Source organism: Amblyomma mixtum, chromosome 1 (genome assembly GCF_055824585.1).
Source record: "Amblyomma mixtum isolate Tamu chromosome 1, ASM5582458v1, whole genome shotgun sequence".
Lineage (NCBI taxonomy): Eukaryota > Metazoa > Arthropoda > Arachnida > Ixodida > Ixodidae > Amblyomma > Amblyomma mixtum.
Window position 1 is genome coordinate 70175424 of NC_143012.1, and position 20892 is coordinate 70196315.

General features: G+C 46.0%; 1 pseudogene; it reads right to left on the reverse strand.

The window, feature by feature from the left end:
• Positions 1 to 508: 508 nt before the first annotated feature.
• Positions 509 to 5370, reverse strand: LOC149366704 (uncharacterized; annotated as a pseudogene).
• Between the last annotated feature and the right edge of the window lie 15522 nt (positions 5371 to 20892).

A 20892-nucleotide genomic window follows, 5' to 3' on the forward strand; every position in this document is an offset into this window, starting at 1 on the left:
ACGCAGCACGGGTCAAGAAAGGACCGGACACGTATCTCAACCAAAACCAGTCTCGGGTCGCTGGGGGCAAGACGGGTCGACACTTTCTCAGTGATGGATCAGTGTCGTAGCCTGGTGGCAGAATATGAACTACTTGCAAGATGGCGGCAGTGGAACCGCCACCTTAAGCACTGATGTCAGCACCTCTATCGCATTGCGCCTTCTCGACTTTCTCAGTAGATGTTTTTCTTCATGCATTACTTGAAATAAATTTGCCAATATTTTAAAACTTTTCCTTTTTTTCACCTGGTTTTATGAAGCATAGCGATAATGAAGAATCAAAAACTCTCGAATAGCTTTCACAACTGCGTATGTGTATTTTTATTGGAGATACATGTATTTGTTCTAGGGTCATATTTTACATCAATACGATCGCTTTCGATACAGGTACATACATTGCCACAGTTTAAGTATTTACAACATAACAAGTGGGTTTAGAAGTTGACATATAAAACACTCATGTTGCTATTTACAACGGAACCGCTGCCTTATTCCGCAGAGTCTCAGCTTTTCTCTTTTTCGCCTTGGCGTTGGCATCCAATATTTTGTCGTTCATCTTGCAGCAGTAGTTCTTGAGGAAAATGTTCGTGCTACACCACAAGAGGTGTTTTAGAACAACTTCGCACTTGTGGCCATCCTCGCAGGTGTCAAACTCTGAGGAATCGTCACCGGCGAGCAGTTCAAGCGTGAGGTCCGTGACTAAATGAAAAAGTCCTTGTTTGTTGATAGTTGCTTAACAACTACGTAGTTGTGTGCGACAGCGTTGACGGCAAATGTTGCTGGGTAAACAAGCCCGCCCCTGTCAAGTTGCTTCACAAGGTCGTATCGTCCATCCGTGTCGGATATTGATGTCGTCCTTTTTTCCGTGAGCGCATCCCTGCATTTTGTACACTTGAGCTTTTTAAGTGTAGCGTACACTGCATAGCCTGCCGCATGGACCAGCACCGGGACGATGTCTTTTTGTTCCGACAGTGCATCTTCGGTCACCACTACATTTAGGCTAGGTCGTGGATAGTCTGGTCGCAAGTGAAGCTCATCCCATCGCTCATCCTTACTGATGGCTGGCAAAGTGCTTTGTAGCCGTAGCTTCTTTTCACATTCATACACTTGCCTCATCGACACATGATACTGGGATCCAGCTAGCATCCTGTACTTTCCGAAGCGCTCCTCCAGACTGTCGGTTTGGATCTTTCCTAGAAGGACATATGATAGCTTGAGCTCTTCGAAGCAGTACTTCGTAAACTCCACAAAAGCATATGTTGTGTGGTCGATAGCGGCATGGGTCTCTCTTGTTAGCGTACCGCTGTCCAAACTTTTGCCTTTCCACTCCTCCAACCAGGCCAAGAGATTGTGAAGGAAATTAATCTTGATGTCATTTTTCGAATTAAACACTGGTTCTTGCAACTTGTCTCTAAGCCTTTTTCCCTTCCAAGGCGTCCTCACGTTCACAATCTTCCACCATTTCACCACCAACTCAATGAAAGTGGCAGTCCCTTCGAAAAATAAGAGGTTGTGCTTCATCCCAAGGGCTCGCAGGGCCTGAGGAAGGTATTCATTGAAAATTTGCAAAGCCAACTTTACATTTTGTCGTTCGATGTTCGATGGATTGAGAGCTTTTCTTGACAGTCTGTAGCCATAGCTTAACAGCCTCTCGCACTCCAAGTTGTATAGATTCCTGATGGTAGCAAATGACGCAGAGAGCATTCGCTGTCCTCCAGTGTGGTCTTTTTCGAACTCGGGAAAGTAGAAACAATGTTGGTCGTTTTTCTGGTTAAGCCAATTATTGCGTATACACTTTAGTATGTGTACCGGGTCTATTACAAAAAAAGAGGCCTTGCAGGGTCCGATGGATGCGAATAAACAATTTGTTTAGAAGGAGGTGACGACAAGTGAGACATAGCCTTTGTGTTGATGGCATTGTTGTCACTTACAACACACACTACCCTGTAGCCAATTTCTTCCAGGCCACATATTACTTTCCGCAGCAACTGGTGCAGATACTCTGATTCAGCTTTTTGGACAGGGACGATGTCAGCGGCTTCCTCAAATTGGCACAAGAGGCTCTGCACCATAAAGACAAGTGCGTTGGTTGCTGCACCCGAGCTGTTCAGAGCAGCACCTGTGATATTGCCTCCTTTATAATCGAAGGCTTGATGTGAATTTCGTCCACCATGAGTGTCACAAAACGTTGGCGAACATTCAAGTCGGTGATTCTTCCGGCCATATAGCGGAGGAACGATTCACTCTGGTGTTCGACTTGAGGATTCATGCCATACGGTGAGCATATTGATCGAATGGTCACTGGGTGCGGCAGAGTCATGATTCCAGATCCGCGGATATATTGGTATGCGTGAGGCGCGATACAGTGAAAAGTAGGCAGCAACATATCATGAAGTCGGCTTAGTAGCGTCTCCGAACTTTTTTCATTGAGAGTAGCTTCAATTGCTCGCTAAGAAATTGTATGATGTTGGTGCTCTCATCTGTGGGCGAAAAAGATAACTTTCCCAGCAGGAGAATAATCTGCTTGCAGATGTCGTCGTTAGCAGATTCAGGACTTTGACTGAGGTCGCCACTGCTTTTTTCAATGACCTCAAGTAGTTCCACCATTGCTTTCTTGCTGTTTGCTACTGTTGGGATGGAGAAATTGGTGCCTAGTTTTGTTATTGGCATTTTTACGAAGTGAACTGTCACGCTAAGGTCGGCTTTTACTGCAACTGAATATTTTTTTTTTGAATTTTTCTTTATTTATTCTCAGAAACAGTACACAAACTGTTGTTTGGACCCATAGCCTTTACGGCTAGTGAGGGGTCCAAATACAAAACAAGTACATTATTACTGCAGAACGTGTAAAATAAAAAAAAACTTCAAGATTAACACACACAATTGAATTCATTCCTACATTTCCATGGAAATTAAATAGTGTTTTAAAGATGCCGAAAAGTTATTTTTTCCTTTAACTTCATTAGGGATTTCATTCCACACATGGGCTCCGTTGTATTCTAGGAGTCTCCGGCCGTACATATTGTAACAAGGTGGTAAATTAAATAGATTGTTGGTTGCAGCTCTTGTTTGTTTCATTGGTAATCTATATAAACTAAGGGGCAGGGGGTTGTTAGATTTTTTTACATTGTTTACTATTTCAGCTATCTTCAGTTTATATGCCATTGATAGGGGTAAGATACGAAGCTGCTGAAAGAGTGGCCTGCTGGGGTATGTATTATTGGAATAAGTTATCATACGAATAGCTCGTTTTTGAAGGCGAGAAACAGGATCTAGGTATGTTTTATATGTACCACCCCATGCTTCCAGGCAATAAGATAATTGACTGTGCACAAAGGCGAAATACATGCAGAATGCGTAGAATTGGAAGATCAAAGCAGTCCCTGGCCTTTAGTAAAATATGACAACCATAGGCTAATTTGGAGCAAATATTATTAATTTGTTCTTTCCAGTGCATATCAGACGCGAACAGGACACCAAGATACTTGTATTGAGGCACCCTCAGCAGAGTCGTGTTGTCGATTGTTAGAGATATATGTTCGTAGTTCATGTTCTTCCTGCGCGAGTGAAACACGGTGTACTTTATTTTCTCAGTGTTAAGGGTTAGCCGATTACTTTTAAACCACTGCGAAACTTCACTAAGCTCTTCATTAATTATACATTTAAGTGCCTCTAAATTTTCCCCTGTAAAAAGTAATGCAGTGTCATCGGCATATATTACAGCTTTCGAATATTTCAGCATTGATGGAAGGTCATTAATATACAGGGAAAAAAATAGCGGCCCAAGCACGGAGCCCTGAGGCACACCTAGATTAATGCTTTGTGGTAGTGAGGCTAAATTGTTCACGACAACATATTGTTTCCGTCCTGTAAAATAGCTTCTAATTAGATCACAAATTTTCCCTCTTAAACCGTAGGTTTCCAATTTCTGTTGTAGTATTGTGTGATCAACCGTATCGAAAGCTTTTGATATGTCTAAATATACTACTATGGCCAGCTTGTTATTATGCAGTGCAGAATTTATAAGTTGTGAAAGAACAAGAACTGCGGTTGACGTTGACCTTTGGGGCCTGAAGCCATGCTGATTATGACATATAATGTTATATTTATTTAGAAAATTTTGTATACGTTTACAAAGAACCTTTTCAAAAACTGTATTAATTGCATTTAATACCGATATTGGTCTGTAGTTTCGCGGATCAGATCGCTCACCGCCTTTATAAATAGGTACAACCCTTGCAACCTTCAGCTCGTCAGGATATATTCCATTTGCCAATGAATGGTTAAAGATGTGTAGTAGATGGATCGCTAGTATCTCAATGTTGTTTTTTTTCAGTCTAACGGGTATTGCATCAGGTCCTGCCGCCTTGCCGGCTGAAAGGCTGCCGACTGCAGTGATTATTTCTTCTATGTCTATGTCAGGCAAAGCAAAACTGTTGTTAACACGTTCCGGCATCTTCGCCGTAGGTGCGTCAGCATGAACCTGCGCGGCAACCGTAGGCCCAATGGAGGTAAAATAGGTATTAAATGATTCTGCTGTGTCTTCGTAAACTGTCTCAGGGAGTGTTGCTGCACTGGATCGCAATTTGATGCATGGAGCTTCGTCTCCAGTGATGTGCACTAAAATATGGCGTTCACTCCCTTCAATAGCATGCCAGAATGCAGACTTTTTGCTTCCTATATATTCCGTCCAGTCTTTTAGGTTTAGAATCCTATCTGCTTCTTGCTCTTCGCGGAACACTTGAGCTGACTCTTCAAGCGCTTTCCTCAAAGCAGCAGCCTCAAGACGCATGCGCTTCGAGTCAGGGTCATCCCTTGAGGTGCTTGGCTTAGAAGTGTAAGACGGGCATCCCGGAAACTTTGAAGGGATTGCACCTGGGCGAAGGCGCAGATGCGAAAGGGGTGAAGTGGTGGTGCGCCCTGTAACCTCGTCGATGTGGGAGGCTTCTCGCACGATGTCAGCATCAATAAAGTGAAGCTCGCAAACATAGAAGGAAGTTAAATTTTTGTTTAAATAGCAGTTGTAGCTTGGCAACAGTTTTCTTGAAAGTCTGCATTCGCTACCCACAGTGCTAACCAGCTGCTAGTTTAAATACACTTTTTTTTACAATGCATAAGCATAAGCTTATCGTAGTTTGCAAAAGTAACTATTCTATAAGGAAGTTTCGAACATCTTACCCTGGACTGCGGTGATACAACTAAGTTCTCTCGTGGTATTGCCCTAATCCAGGCGTTCTGTTCTTCTTCATGCCGGGGAAACTTGAAAACGTGGTTTTTGGGACCCGATTTGTAGTTAGTCCGGCAATTGGGCACGCAGCACTTGTTAGGCATATCCTGGCAGAAGCGTAATCCACATTCCGTAACCCAGCGATGGCACTAGAACATCGTCTCGGACACAACCGCACGCGCAGCACGAGGTTAGGCACAGTCAACGTCTAGAAAAAAATGTGCGTTCGGAAGCATGTCGCGACTTGCCATGACTTTCCCCCAGGCAGTGAAGGAAGTGTCACGTGTTTCCAGAACGGATCGCATTGTCGTTTCTTTCGTCCCCCACTCTGACTTCTCGGTCCAGGCCTCATTTGTGTACCTTCTAGGCCTCATTTTCAACACGAGTGCGCTGCTCGTAGCTTCGAGACGTGCTGCACGGAACTTCTATGTGGGCCTCTTTCGCGTGACGTAGCTCAGGGGGGGAAGTAACAGCCCGCAGGCCTTATGTTGAGACCGGCCGTGCCCTCACCGTGGCAGGTTGTTGTGTAGTGGTTTTTTTTTTATTTTGCATTGAATATGGAAGGTAAAAGAATTTTTCTACCCCGGCATCTGCTATCGCCGCTGGAAGCACCTGAGCTGTGGCAGCGGAAATAAAGGATGCAGTGTGTAGAAGTGAAAGGAAAGGGGTGAGGGGATAGTAGAAAGACAGGCATTGCGAGTTTCCGTCGGCCTACCTCGGTGGACAAAGACGCTGGGGAGGCCGGCAGCAGACTGAAAGAGCGCGCGCTCATGGAGGAAGGAAAAAATGCGTGCGCTTTTCTGTCACGTGACTTTGCGTATTGGACAAAAATAAATTTATTGCCCACATATATTTTTGTCAATGTTTTTATTGTGTTTTATCTTGTGTGGAGCCTTAGGAACGTTGTTCTACGCGTTAATTAACGCAAAATGACTGAACGCTGAAGTGGCAGCAGTCGAGCAACAGTGAAAACGCGCCGCTCCGACGCCGAGTCGCTTCGTGCGGTTTGCGCCAGCGACAGCGGTGGGCGACGGCGTCGTCATCACGCGACGCATCGCGAAGGAATATCGCCTCATGCGGTTACCGCTTAACACATGTACTAAGCTGAACACGCGCACGACACAACGCTCAGTACGCATCTCCCGGCGCGTTTTCTTCGGGTCCCAGCCTCTCAACAGCGCAGCAAAATAAAGACGCAGACAGAAGAAATTACGAGCCGGGCAACGAATATTGAACAATAAACTAGCCGGAACTTCAATACGTTACATAACTGTTCTGTGACTGCTCTCTGCATCCCACAACGGCCTTACATTCATAACTCGCTGACTTCAACGAGAACGGCAGGCAGCAGTCTGTCGACAATGCTTCTGTTGTGGAATATGGCGGACGTAGTGCAACCACCGTGACTGCGGGGCTTTATCGTGAAATTCTGGTCACCGCAACTGCAGCGAAGACGTCACCGGCAGTGATAAATTGCAAGCATAAGATCTTCGCCACACTTCGTAAGGTTCTTCCGGAGATCTTCTTTCGTGCCTGCCATCCGGAGGCCAGGCTTGCTACCCGTAGATCGTAGCGTCCCAGCACTGATTATTATAGCTGCCCCGTTTTTAAAGGACGAGACTGAGTAGACGCTGTATTCGGTGTTCACATTTCGCAGGGATCGTTAAAAAGGCCTCGCCTTTTGTTACTACCTGGTTGCTCCGACAGCGCCGTGGCTGCCTGGTCCATGTTATGCTCACAGGTCGCCTCGTTGCGCTCTTATCTGGAGACAGCGGAACCCGTTTTTGAGGAAAATCGGCTTGTGTGGAATCCCATTACCTCTGATCGGCGGGTATTGGCGATAGCTTTGTTGCATTGTTTTGCGCAGTGGTGCTATGCCAGCTGTCGCGATCGGATGCTGCCGTCAGCTAACTGCTCGCACAATTTGGCGCAATTAACTCCCTTTCTAGACTGGAGTAAATGCTGCTAAATCCTCATATTTACTCCCTTATTACCTCATGGGAGTAAAATGGAGGACAGTCCACCTTTTTACTCCCCACTCATGGAGTAAATGTTTTCACAAATGGAGTAAAAAGGGTTGGCCGCCACCATTTTTACTCCCTTTTGGGTATATTTTTGTTTACAGTGCAGTCTAGAAAAGGAGTTAATTGTGCCAAATAATCCACCTGTGCCGAAATGGAGTAAAAAAACACCATTTTGTGCAATCCGCCCCGCCGCCTAGCGTCTGGTCTGCTTTTAGTCAGTTGTCGGATAACGGCGGTGAGTGACGACCGCTTGGTTACCATCATCGCTGGATCTCTGCTGACTTCTGCTCTTTCACGGGCGCCTGCCACGGTACAAGATATCGACTTGTCGCCGTTTTCCGCTGCTGTACGTTACATAATTCATTTGCTCCTGTGAACCCTCCAGTGCTCTAACGATACCTGACTTTCCTTTGTTTGTGTCGCCACCCCGTCACAGCCCCCACTTAGGCCTAATCCTCACAGGCTTTTTACAGTGTGGTTCTCGCAATGTATTGCAGCAGATTATGTGTTGCATGTACATGGAACTGTGATAGAACATAGTGTCAACGCTGAGCTGTTGATTGAGCTCATGAGGCCACATTTTTTCTCAGTCATATTGAAAAGCCAAGCCTTAATTAAGTGAATATGAAAGCAACACTGCCATTCCAAACTACCATAAGGTGTATTTTCATCTTTTCTGGTCTGGTTTTGGGTCAAATATAGCGTGGTGCATGACCGTGAAAACCACTCAGCGGCTCCTTTTCAGTTTTCAAGCTACTGATTAAAATGTTACATCCCTTTATCTACGAACATGGCCAACGAAACGAGCTCGTACAGCAAAAGGAGAAGCAGACGACTCCTGACGCGTACGCCGCCGCTGGGCTAACAGATGGCGGAAAGAATGCGTGACGCGGGGTCACATTAGGGCAGCGCAGTTTCCCAAGTTAGGTTACCGGCGGGCCGCAGAGCTACTGCCTGTTTCCGCCGCTGTCACTGCTGTAAGAATGAGCCTGAATGAGGATAAACATGACGCCATTTTTGGGTTCCATCTCTGTGGGTAGTAAAAAAATTTACTCCCTTTTCACTGCAAAATAACTCCCTTATATAAGGGAGTAAAAAAAACACCACACATATGGAGTAAAAAAAACTCCTTTTGTGTGTGCGTTAGAGGACAAGCCATTTACTCCCTTTTGGGTGTTTTTTTGCTAACAGTGTAGCTGCTGCCATCTACTTAATTTCAAGTCTCTCCGTTACCCTCCGAAACACAGCCCCACAGGGGAGCACTGGCAGTATACAACTATTATGTACTGTCCTCGTGAAGGGTCTTGGCAGATGGTAACGCTTTGCACTGTTTCGGGTTCTTCAAAAATACTTAATCTGAAAGGGCTGTATGAAAAGGCTACAAAGCGCTCCTATTTTCAGGCTACTCATTCTTCAACATTCGACGATGGTTCTGTCTTCGCGGTCGCCTGCCACTAAAAGCATTTCACAGCTGCACAGTTTTCTCGTTGGGGAAGCCGCACCACTCCTCCATTTACGCTAATACGAGTCCATACACCCTGTTACTGTCTGTGGCTTTTTGAGCTTGCAACACACCACTGCGAGGCGATTGCACCGACTGCTCAGCCTTGAGGGACGATGGGTTCAGTGTGCTTTTGATTCGAACGCAATTAATCGCCCGCCACAGTGGCCAGTAGCGCATGTCGCTTAGTCATGTGTTGCACAATTCACTGCAGCGAATACGAGTCGATGTCGTATCGAGCAAAGTGCATTGGATGTCAAGCCCTGACGTGTACTAGCGTAGCGGATTATGCAGCGCAAGAGACCGCATGGCGCATACTACCGGCAACAAAGGCGGGCAGTTAGCTATGGGTTAGCTGCATCGAATGCAGAGCAAACACAGCATACCCCCAGAGCTCGACAGCCGGTGTAATCGTCTCTCATAGGTGTGTTCAAAGCGCACAAAGCCACATCAAGCCACTATACCGACGCATATACGCGCAGCACATAATGCAACGCTAAACAGGCCAAGTGGCGTGAGCTATCGGCAAGCCACTGCAAGCAGATAGTGATGAAAAACATGGGCGCAGGCAGCAGTGCACAAGTCCATCGAACAATAATTTTAGGTTATTAAAGCGAAAGCATTACTTGGCTAAGTCGATAGTTACGTGTCCGCAAAACGTGTCGGCGGTGTTTTCTCAATTCGTGTGAGAGTTAAGCGAAAAAGAATGACAGTGCGTGATCGAGGATGATGTGAGGATAATGCACGTCAAAATGTGGTCGCTGTGGAGTAATTAGTTAATTAATTAGAGCCAAAAATGTCCCAAAGGCGTCAAAATAGTATCGGACGTCGATATAGTGCGAGGACGTGACAACAGTACGAGGCGTCACAATTGTGGAGGGAAAACACAACCAAGTGACATAGGATGATAAAATAACGTTGTGCACCAAATTTGATTGATCTGGAGTAAATAATTAATCAGAAGACAAAAGATCACTCAGACGTCAAAATAGCACCGGACGTGCATGTAGTGCGAGAACGTGAAAATAGCGATAGACGTTAAAATTGGAAGTAAAAAGAGAGGCAAACAGTCAAAAGTGAAGGAAAGAGAGGCGACGAGTGCGAAGGAGGCATCAATGCTTTCGCTTTCCCCCAATGCGGGTCGACGCAGTGGTCTGTTAACTAGGGGTGTGCGAATATCAATTTTTTCGAATACGAATCGAATACTTGGTTCCGAATATCGAATCGAATATCGAATCATCAAGGACATACGCATTTAACCACTACAAAACATTTATCTGAGCACCAAGAACATCGCAGTTCAACTATCAGTGATTAAGTGAGCACAAAAGGTGTGTGTCGAATATCGAATAATCAAGGACATACGCATTTAACCACTACAAAACATTTATATGAGCGCCAAGAACATCACAGTTCAACTATCAGTGATGAAATGAGCACAAAAGGTGTGTGTGGCTGCATAAAAAGTATCAAAGTCTCGAACAATGTTCTTAGAAGAGTGGAAATATCAGAGAAGATGGCTAGTACACCGCATTGATCAAGGCTAGCTTGCCAAAAGCACAAAAGCGCGTTGCTGGGATGAACATAAAAGGCTGTCGTGAAGGAAAACCGGCTGCTCCACATGGTCAGGCAGAAGTAGTTCCCTTCTAGCTGAAACGACTTCTCCAGCCACAGAAAATGCCCTCTCAATTGGCACTGAACTGGCTCGTATTGCGAAGTATTTCGTGCACAACTCTAACTATACCAGCTTCGCAGGTATAGCCACAAAGAAGCTCACCAGTGCAGTCATCTACTGCATGGCCCAACGTTACGCTATATAGTTACGCATTGCTCTGGGCGCCGCCATGTTGTTATGTCTCTGTCGATGCTCGCCGGTGCTCGCAATAGAATATTCGGCTAGATACGAATGTTCGCGTCGTGTCGAATATTCGAAACAACCGAATACCTGGATTTCGAATCGAATACGAATACTAAAAATATAATATTCGAATTATATTCGAAAATTCCGAATATTCGCACACCCCTACTGTTAACATTTTTTCACGGCGTTCGCGTCGAAACGGATACACTGTGAACATAGACAGGTCAGCTAGTCAGTGACTCAATGCAGAGTGCATTTTGCCACCGCAGAAATAACCGTGCACTATGTCTAGGGGTAACAAAACAAACACGACAGCGCGCATCCCTTCCGTTTGTTCTCGCCTTAGAGCTAGCCGGTTAATTTGCGCGGTGGCAAATTGCACGCATTCCTGCGCAGCATTACGGGTCTTACCTGAAAACGAAGACTGGACGCCTTCCAGTAACCGCCTTCTTCTTTTGTAACACGGTTCCGGTAAGATAAATGACGCAGCGGCTTCAATCGTTGAAGCCCAACGTGCCGTCAAGACGAAAAGCCAGCACGCTTCCCGGCGCGGTCACTTTTTTCACAAAGGGCTGGAAGTTGTACTATGCAAGCGGGTCCAAAAGCTACGATCATCAGTCAACCCGAGCACGAGTTTGAAGCATCGATCTTGGAAACAATAACACACAACCCATGCCCGAACGACCGAGCACACACGACAAAACGGACGGCGTGGTGTGCGCATAGTGCCCGGATTTTTTTTTTCGTCTTGTCATGTGACCTGCCAGTCTGCGCGCTTGATTTGAACGGCGTTAGGAAGTCCGCGAGGCGCGGGCGCAAGGTACAATCTTTGTCAAAAGTTTAGAGCCCAAGGGGTTTGCTTCTAAGCCTCGCAGTGGGACTCCTGTGGCATTCGTGGCAGCCCTACCCATTGGGGGAGGCAGGACCAGAAATCATCTTACCTTCAGCAAATTTGGAGCGCTGGAGATGCATTACGAACCAGATGCTTGAGAAGCAAACCCCCTGGGTTCCAAACTTTTCACAAAGGCTGTACATGTTAGAATAAGCTGAATATTGGTCTCTCAATAGAGGTGTCGAATATTGGTCGCACAAGGCATTTTAACAGCATGTATATTTCTACTCCATGCACCAATCAAAATAATGCCATTTTATTTCGTGAGCTTGCCTCCTTTTTGATGTATTAGTCTTCGGTTACATTTGTGTACATATGTGTAAATGCTGCCTATATGAGCAAATGAACCCACTCCTGTAAAAAATCCCTAATGGGATTGACAGTGTCTCCAAATAAAATAAATACCAGGTGTTTCAGGGAAAACTTCGAAAATTTTCAAGAATAGGTTTTTTTTGGGTACAAATATGACTTTTGCGGCAGTGTCGGTGTACACCGGAAAGCCGGTTAATTGTGTTTATTAAGCTGATAAACTAAATTATGATGACTAACTTCTTGACTATCAGAGATAGGCAACTGCATGGTTGCAATTAGAGATTTGTAGTCGGTCGTTAGTAACAGCACAGTTCTAAGGACTATGGTAATTCATATCAGTTTTTAGAATTTCGAAAACGCGATTACACTCGCCGCTGTGGCTCTACAAAATACATGCGCTTTCGAAAGCATGTAGGCAAAGCATTCACTCCAGCGCCACGGGTAATCGCGCTTTCGAAATTCTAAAAACTGATATAGCTATTACTAACGGCCGGCTACAAATCTCTAAATGCAACTATAGGCGTCTAACTCTAGTAGTTAAAAGGTTATTAAAATTTAGTAAACCAGCTTACTACTTAAGACAATTGACCGGTTCTCTGGTGTACGCCAACACTGGTAATACTATGCCGCACAAACCATATTTTTACCCCAAAAAGCCTATTTTTCAAATTTTAAGGCGGAAGCCTTTAATGTCTCATCGTTGTAAGCAGGAGTTGTCGACAGAAAATGTCACGCTTTTCAATTGGTGGAAACGGTCGTGACGTCACAGTGCGCGAATTTCAAACGGGGCCAATTGTACTTTGGCTAGTAACCATGCAACCAATTGAAGGGATCGTATAGTGATGCTCAAAGTAAGTGGCACTGAGCTTAGTTAATTGATTAATTACCCAATTAGCCTAATTAGCTTTACTAGTCAGGCCATATAAATAAATAAAAGCGATTAATAATTTGGTCGAGCTCAGGAATCCAACCCCGGTCTTCGGCGTGAGAGACGAGCATGCTATCCACTCCGCCATGCCAGCTCGATGGTTTGGAATGAAAAAAGGCGCGTCTAGTGAATACGGTGTCTTCACTCACACTCATCCTACTCCATTCCCTTCCGGCGAGGTTTAGGTGTCCACCGACAAATGAGAGACAGATACATTTCCTTTCCTCAAAAACCAATTTACCGACGAGCGAGGCGTAGAACCGAATGGGCGATGACGTTCTATGGACTCCTTGGCAGCGTTGCAAGACGCTGTCGCGTTCCACTCTTAGGGGCGAAGCTTAACATCTTAACCACACATCAGTGACCACACTTTAGGTCAAAAAAGTGCCCCCCTGAATTTTGTGAGACAGCTACCGCGTAATTTCCTTTCCTCAAATACAATTTTCATTTTCTTCATTACGGCTCCTCTTTATCTATCTTCTTTCACTCCCAATTCCTCCCTTCCTCTACGGTGCGGTTCAGGTGTCCACCGAGATGACAGAGAATTACTGCGCCATTTCCTTTCCTCAAAAAGCGTTGCGTTCAAAGGGTAAGGCATCGCGCCGAACGGGTGGTGGCGTTCCATGGACTCCCTAGCAGCGCTACAACGCGCTGTCGCGTTCCACTCCTAAAGGCGAAGCTTAAGCGCCATTAATTAGCAGTTAATTAGTATTCAGGCATTAATCAGTAATTAACCATTAATTAGTGATCTGTCATCACTTAGTAATTAGTACTCAATTATATGTGACGCCACCAGTGCCACAGAAACAGCGAAGGTAGTGCGGAAAACGCTTCCGCCTCTACCCACTTTAGACAGCCAAAGTGCCCCCTGAATTTTTTTCTTTTTGAAGTGTTCGCAGAAACACCCAGGGCTGCACCTCCACACCGTTACATGTGCTCTCACATTTATTAATCAGTAACACAAGTTAGCTCTCTGCTACGTTGTGCAATTTACTTCCAACATGAGAAAGTTTCACGCCTCCATTTCTCTTGGTACCAAAAAAGAATTTCAGTTATACGTTAGATTTTGCATTGCCAAGTGACCTCATGAACAGTATTTTTCGAGTCATTACCTACAACCAACTCAACATCGTGACCTCTCCCATAGCCGATATAATATGAATAAAATCTGTTCAGCTGAAATGGGAATCGTTTAAGCTGTGGTTGTGGTTGGTTCCATAATCAGTGAGAAATCGGCTGTAAATTTAACTTTTGTTGATTGAGTTTAATTAAGCTACAGTCAGTTAACTTTATATCATCATCATCATCATTTATTGAACCCTTAAAGATCCCGTCTGGGACATTACATAAGGGGGGGGGGAGATAGTGGTGTGAAGCGGCCATACAAAAGCATGTGAATATAAAAAAACATAACAAAAATAACAAGGATTACAAGTTTGACGGGAAATTAAAGTCAAGTAATCCAAATAATACAGAAAATATATGGAAAAGCAGGCCATATGGAAAAGCAGACCATATATTAGGCCATATCAGTCAAGAACATATTAACTTCGTAGTGACTCGTGAGAAATCGGGTGTAAATAGATTTTTTGCTGCTTGAGTTTTAATTCACTTGTAGTCAATTCAATTTATATTGGGTCGTATCAGTCAAGAACGTAATTACTTTTTATGGACCAAGCTCATTAGGATTTGGATATTAATATACCTTTTTAGACTTCACATATACTCCATAAATAGTTAATTGAATCTCAGTGCGCATTTTTGCAAGCAACCTGCAGCCCCACTTCGCTTTCTGACCCACACAGTTTGGATTTCGGCCCGGGCTGTCAGCGCAAGATATCGTACTGCAGCCCAATTAAACACAACTGCACACACGGAAAAGAACACCTAACACACGAGCATTTTTAACCCTCAAATTCCTCCCCCCCCCCCAAAAAAAAAAACCTAAACCTAATTAACTGCAAATTAATGACGCTTAAGCTTCGCCTTTAGGAGTTGAACGCGACAGCGTGTTGTAGCGCTGCCAGGGAGTCCACGGAACGCCGCCACCCGTTCGGCGCGATGCGTTGCCCTTTGAACGCAACGCTTTTTGAGGAAAGGAAATGGGGCTGTAATTCTCTGTCATCTCGGTGGACACCTGAGCCGCACCGTACAGGAAGGGAGGAAGTGTGAGTGAAAGAAGAGGGGCCGTAATGAAGAAAAATGAAAATTGTAATTGAGGAAACGAAATTACGCATTAACTGTTTCACATATCTCAGTAGACACTAGTCGAAAATTGTATTTGAGGAAAGGAAGTTGCGAAGTAACTGTCTCACATATTTCGGTGGACACCCGTCAAAATTCGCGGGCGGTGAAGTCACGACAATTTGGACCAATCTGAAATGCAGACAAATGCGCCTTGCTCGTTGGTAAATTGGTTTATGAGGAAAGGAAATGTATCTGTCTCTCATATCTAGGTGGACCCCTAAACCTCGCCGTAACGGGAAGGGAAGAAGATGGGAGTGAACGAAGACACCGTATTCACTAGACGCACCTTTCTTCATTCCGAACCATCGAGCTGGCATGGCGGAGTGGTAGCATTCTCGTCTCACACTCCGAAGACCGGGGTTCGATTCCCGAGCTCGACCAATTTCTTACTCGGTTTTGTTTATTTATATGGCCTGACTAGAAAAGTTAATTAGGCTAATTAATTAAGCAATTACCTAAGCTCAGTCCCACTTACTTGGAGCATCACTATACGATCCCTTCAATTAGTTGCCTGGTTACTAGGAGGAGGAGGTAAACTTTATTAAAGAAGAGGTCTTAGGCGCGGATTGGGGTCATGTTCCCCTCCCCGCGGTGCGCTCCTCTTCTAGGCCGGACGCCAGGTGGCCGACCGACGATGTCGTTCGGCGACCTCTTCGGCTCGCTCTGTGGCTCGAAGTTGAACCTCCGGGTCCGAGCTGAGCAGCGCGGCCTCCCACTGAGATTGGGTAGAGAGCTGCAGACTGTGCGATGGCTTGTCTTGAGTACATGAGTATAGGATGTGCGGTGTGTCTGCCTTTTGGTGCCCACAGAGAGAATAGACGGGGCTGTACTGCTCCGGGAACCATATGGAGTACATGTATGGATTAAAGAAAGTGTCTGTTTGGAGCTGCCGCCAACTGACTTGTTGTGTTTTACTGAGGGATGTATGTGGTTCTGGGAAGATCTGTCTTTCTTTCTTGAAGTGGGTAGTAATTTCTTTGTAGGTTGTCATTCGCTCCTTGGCCGACCTGAGCTCGGGGTAGCGCACCTCCCGGTTAACCACGAATCCTCGGGCAAATTGGTGCGCCGCCTCGTTTCCAGGATGGTCCGAATGGGCGGGGACCCAGATCAATGTTATCTGGCGGGTATTGGAGATTTTTTGTAAGATTTTGATGGCTGCTGAGTGGGCCCTTCCTTTTGCAAAATTTCGAATTGCTGTTTTGGAGTCACTTATGATGTATTTGGCAGTGGTGGAGGTAATGGCTAAAGCTATGGCAGCTTCTTCGGCCTCCTCCGGAAATTTTGTTTTATCTATTGTCGCCGATGCAAGGGGAGAACCTCGATGATCGACTACTGCCAGAGAAAAGGCGTCTCTGTCCGCATGTTCTGCCACGTCCACGTGCGCCGTGTCTTTCTGAACTGAAAATCTTTCGTGAAGTTTTTGTGCCCTAGCCTTTCTTCTGTCCGTATCGTAGTGTGGATGCATGTTTTTGGGCAGAAGAGGGACTGTTAAGTGTTCGTGCACGTGTCTTGGAATTGGCAAGGTGTGTGTACGGATTCCTTCATATTGTATTCCTGCTTTCTTTAGGATGAAACGTCCCGTTTCAGTGCCTGATAGTCTTTCATATTGTGCAATGAGGTGTGCTTCTATCATTTCCGCTAAGGTGTTATGAATTCCTAACTGTAATAGTTTTTCATTTGGAATATGACGTGGGAGGTTGAGCGCAATTTTTGAGCGCGCACTGTGACGTCCCGACCGTTTGGACCAATTGAAAAGCGTGACATTTCTGTCGACAACTCCTGCTTACAACGATGAGGCATTAAAGGCATTCGCCTTAAAATTCTTTTGGCACTGTGGGACATGACCACGCTCTGCGAATACCGGCAGCAACGCATTGCGCGGTCAGAGCATGGAACTACTTCAAGGCATTTTCTTGCGAAAGCAACACTACACTAGGTGTGAGCGATTTTGCGGAGCCCCGGAGAGCCCCAACTGCGCATGCGCGAGGAGCGAGTGACGTCAGAGCAGCACGGAGCCGCCGCCGACTCCACTCAGAGGTGCCGTCGCCGCTGCGCCAGCAGCAGTGCATTCTCCGGGAGGAGTGACGTCACACAGCGCACAGCTACGGCGCTGGGGCCACCGCCGACTCGTCTGCTACGCGGGTGCCTCAGAGGTGCCGCCGCCGCTGCGATTGCCGCGCCGTTGCTTCCGCAATTCTACTAGGGATGGCCATTAGTCAAACCACAGCCAATCTTTTCACAGGATGCGCCGATAGACGCCCCGAGGAGCTGTAACTTCCTCTCTGCTGCTCAACATAGCCCTGGCGCCGCTATCTGATGAACCGAGAAATATACTTTAAGATTTACGCGGACGACATCACCCTGCGGGTAGACAGTGGCTGTATCGGGGAGGCGGAAGACACACTGCAGGAGGCTGCGGATAGGGAGGACAGAATGGTAGGCCCCAATCATTTGACCCCAACCTAGAGACCCGACCATCACGGTCGTAGCAACAGCCGTAGCCAGTAATGAGAGCCCGCGAGCTCGGTTTACAGATACAAGCCATCATAAACCATAAATACGCTGGATAAGCAGATACTGACGCGTCTGATCAGAATGGTTGCTGGACACAACTACGGGCACAGCAAAACCGACAGCCCGGCTTTTAGTGATGCGTTTATAGTCAGCCGCAACGCGTACCATCCTTTCATTTCACAACCTAGCCCGGGGCCGGTTAAGACGGGCCACACCACGGTTACGAACGCAGTCAAGACGGCACTTAAAATGCCTGCACATGTTAGTACTAACCAGCAAACCAAAAACCTCTCAGAGACGTCTAGCTATAGACGTCTCTGAGAGGTTTTTGGTTTGCTGGGTATAAAGTCACAACACAGTATAGATAATCGTAGTCCTATACGCTGGCCAAATCAAAAGACTTAGACGACCCCAACGGGTTCCCCAAGCAGCACAATTAATCGGCCCAATATTAGAAATGAATTGGAAAGTGCCGGTCCTACATAGGAATAGAGTGAAACTATCCATTTCCTATATTGGGTCAATTACCTGTGCTGCTAGCCTTCCGCTGGCCGGACACACGATAAGTGTGTCTCTCTGTCTCCCGGTTTCATCAGCCGAACAATGTCTCTGACGTCAAATTGAGGTTATACGTCACGTGAGGCATGGAAAAACTGCAATATAATCGCTGCTGCATCTTTTTAATTCACTATATACAGTGTTGAAGGCGGCCTTCCTCAAGAGTCGGAATGACAACGAATGCAGAAGCAGTGATTGCATTGCGGCTTTTTCATGCCTCACGTCGACCTATAGCGACGCTTTGACGTCACAGTCATCGTTCGGCTGTCGAAACCGAAACGGCACAAGGAAGAAATTCGATTGTTAATGGTTTAGCGGGCGTAGGAAAATCATCATCATCATGAGCCTGACTACGCCCACTGCAGGGCAAAGGCCTCTCCCATGTCTCTCCAATTAACCCTGTCCTTCGCCAGTTGCGGCCACCGTATCCCCGCAACCTTCTTGATCTCATCCGCCCACCTAACTTTCTGCCGCCCCCTGCTACGCTTGCCCTCTCTCGGAATCCACTCCGTTACCCTTCAGGACCAGCGGTTATCTCGCCTTCGCATTACATGCCCTGCCCAAGCCCACTTCTTCCTCTTTATTTCAACTAGGATGTCATTAACCAGCGTTTGTTCCCTCACTCACTCCGCCACGCACCTTAAAGTTAGGTGTCTATACTCCTTTAAGAATAGAAGAGAGAAAGAAAGAAAAGAAGATGGGGAAGAAGATAAAGGGACGCGGTAGTAGAGAAAGGAATGAAGGGAAGGGGAAAAATTGCTGTATAAACAAGGCTGCGGCTTAGTTACATCATGGCTCTCTCTGAATGTTTCAATTAAGCCGGAGCCTTATTTACGTAATTTTTCTTACGGTTACATCTCGTATACACCTATGAGACACACTTGTAGGCTAACGAAAAGGCTTGACTTTAAACTGCGAACTGCGGAGTGAGCCATGTAAAGGAAACGGGACCGAAGTAGAATGGTTCAGGAAAAGTGCGAGTTAACAATTTCTAAGGAATCGAGAATAAATGGGCAGGGCATGCATTTAATGCAAAAGGAATGTAACCAATCGTCCTTAGGGGTAACGGAGTGGATCCCAAGCAGCGAGCCAGGTTGGAGGACGAAGATTGTGAAGTTTACGGGCCTACCCGGTGGGCACTGAACCTCCCTCGGACGTCCTGCAGACAGCCTGAACATCCGCAGGACGTCCCTGGGAGTTTTTAGTGCCCATTAGGCTATAGCCACAGCTGGCACATGACAGGGGAAACTGGAGGGAGATGAGAGAGGCCTTCGTTCTGCAGCGGACGTACTTACGCTGATTCCGATGATGACATCGTAGCACACTGGCATTTCATTCATTTCGCCTCCATCGAAATGCAGCCACAGTGACCTAGCAGCCAAATGCCATAGCCACTGTGCCACATCGGCGGGTCAGCTATAACAGCATGTATTTTTGCACTTAGAACAATGGGGAGTAAATGACGTCATAGCTTCAATCATGCCGGAGGAAATAACTTGGAGCTTACGAGGCCCAGAGGAGGCAACCGGAGACCTCTCGAAGTGTCAGAAAAAAAAGGGAAGAAAAAAAATGGAGGGGACATTGGGGCTCCGCCTTAATGGTACGACGCGATAGCGTAATTGACATTTAATGCCAATTTTTTTATTTGCAGTGAAAAACTGTTAGAGGGAGTCCAACCACGATGGCCCGTCCCTAAAAATACAAAACAGTTCTGCTCGTTTTGTTCTTTGTAATTATAATCGAGCTGCCTGTATTTCTGCAATAAAATTAAATCTTAGCCTGCCATATTTAGCATCCCACCGTAAAGCCCTTAGACTTTCACTTTTTTTTTTTAAAGATATTTCAGCATCCTTCCCTTCGCGACGAACTGACCTCCCCTCCCCAATACATTTCATCAAGGCTAGATCACGAGAACAAAGTCAGAATTCCATTATGCAAAACCAATGCCATGTTTCAGTCATGGCTTCCCCGCACAGCTGCTGAGAGGAATCACCTCCCCGCATCAACCGCTACAATTACTGACAACCAACGCTTTAAGACCATATTAGAGAGCACTGCATAACTTTAGGAGCACTTATTTCATTTTTTATGCACCAGCATTTTTTTCACTGTATTGCTGCACTGTATGTATTGTATTATTTTCTATTAACCAGCAGATCAAGAACCCATTAGATAACATTATATAACTAGGAGCCATCATTTCTGTATTACTAATTACTTTGCTGCGCTGTGCGTTGTTTTTCTTTTAGTTTATTTAACCACTCCTCTCAAAAATTCCTCTGGCCTTGAGGGTACACGAAATGAATAACTAAATAAATAACTAAATGGCCGGTTGATTTATGGGGTTTAACGTCCCAAAGCGACTAAGGCTATGAGAGACGCCGTAGTGGAGGGCTCCGGAAATTTCGACCACCTGGGGTTCTTTAACATGCACTGACATCGCACAGTACACCGGCCTCTAGAATTTCTCCTCCAAAGAAAATCAGCCGCCGCGGCCGGGATCGAACCCGCGTCTTTCGGGTCAGCAGCCGAGCACTATAACCACTGAGCCACCGCGGCGGCAAATAAATAAATAAAAATTGGCAGAGACTTAGCTTGGTTAAGCCCGGTAGGTTGCGAAAGCAAATGGCAAACTATCTTTGCACACAGTGAGAAAGATCCACCGTGACTACCCGCCGCGCTCCGCCGACCGATCAAGCTGGGGGGCCTTTTTTTATGCAGCTGGTATGACGTCACCTCGACTGTAGCGCCACTGGTGAGAGGAGCGCGAGGCTCACCGCCGTGACTAC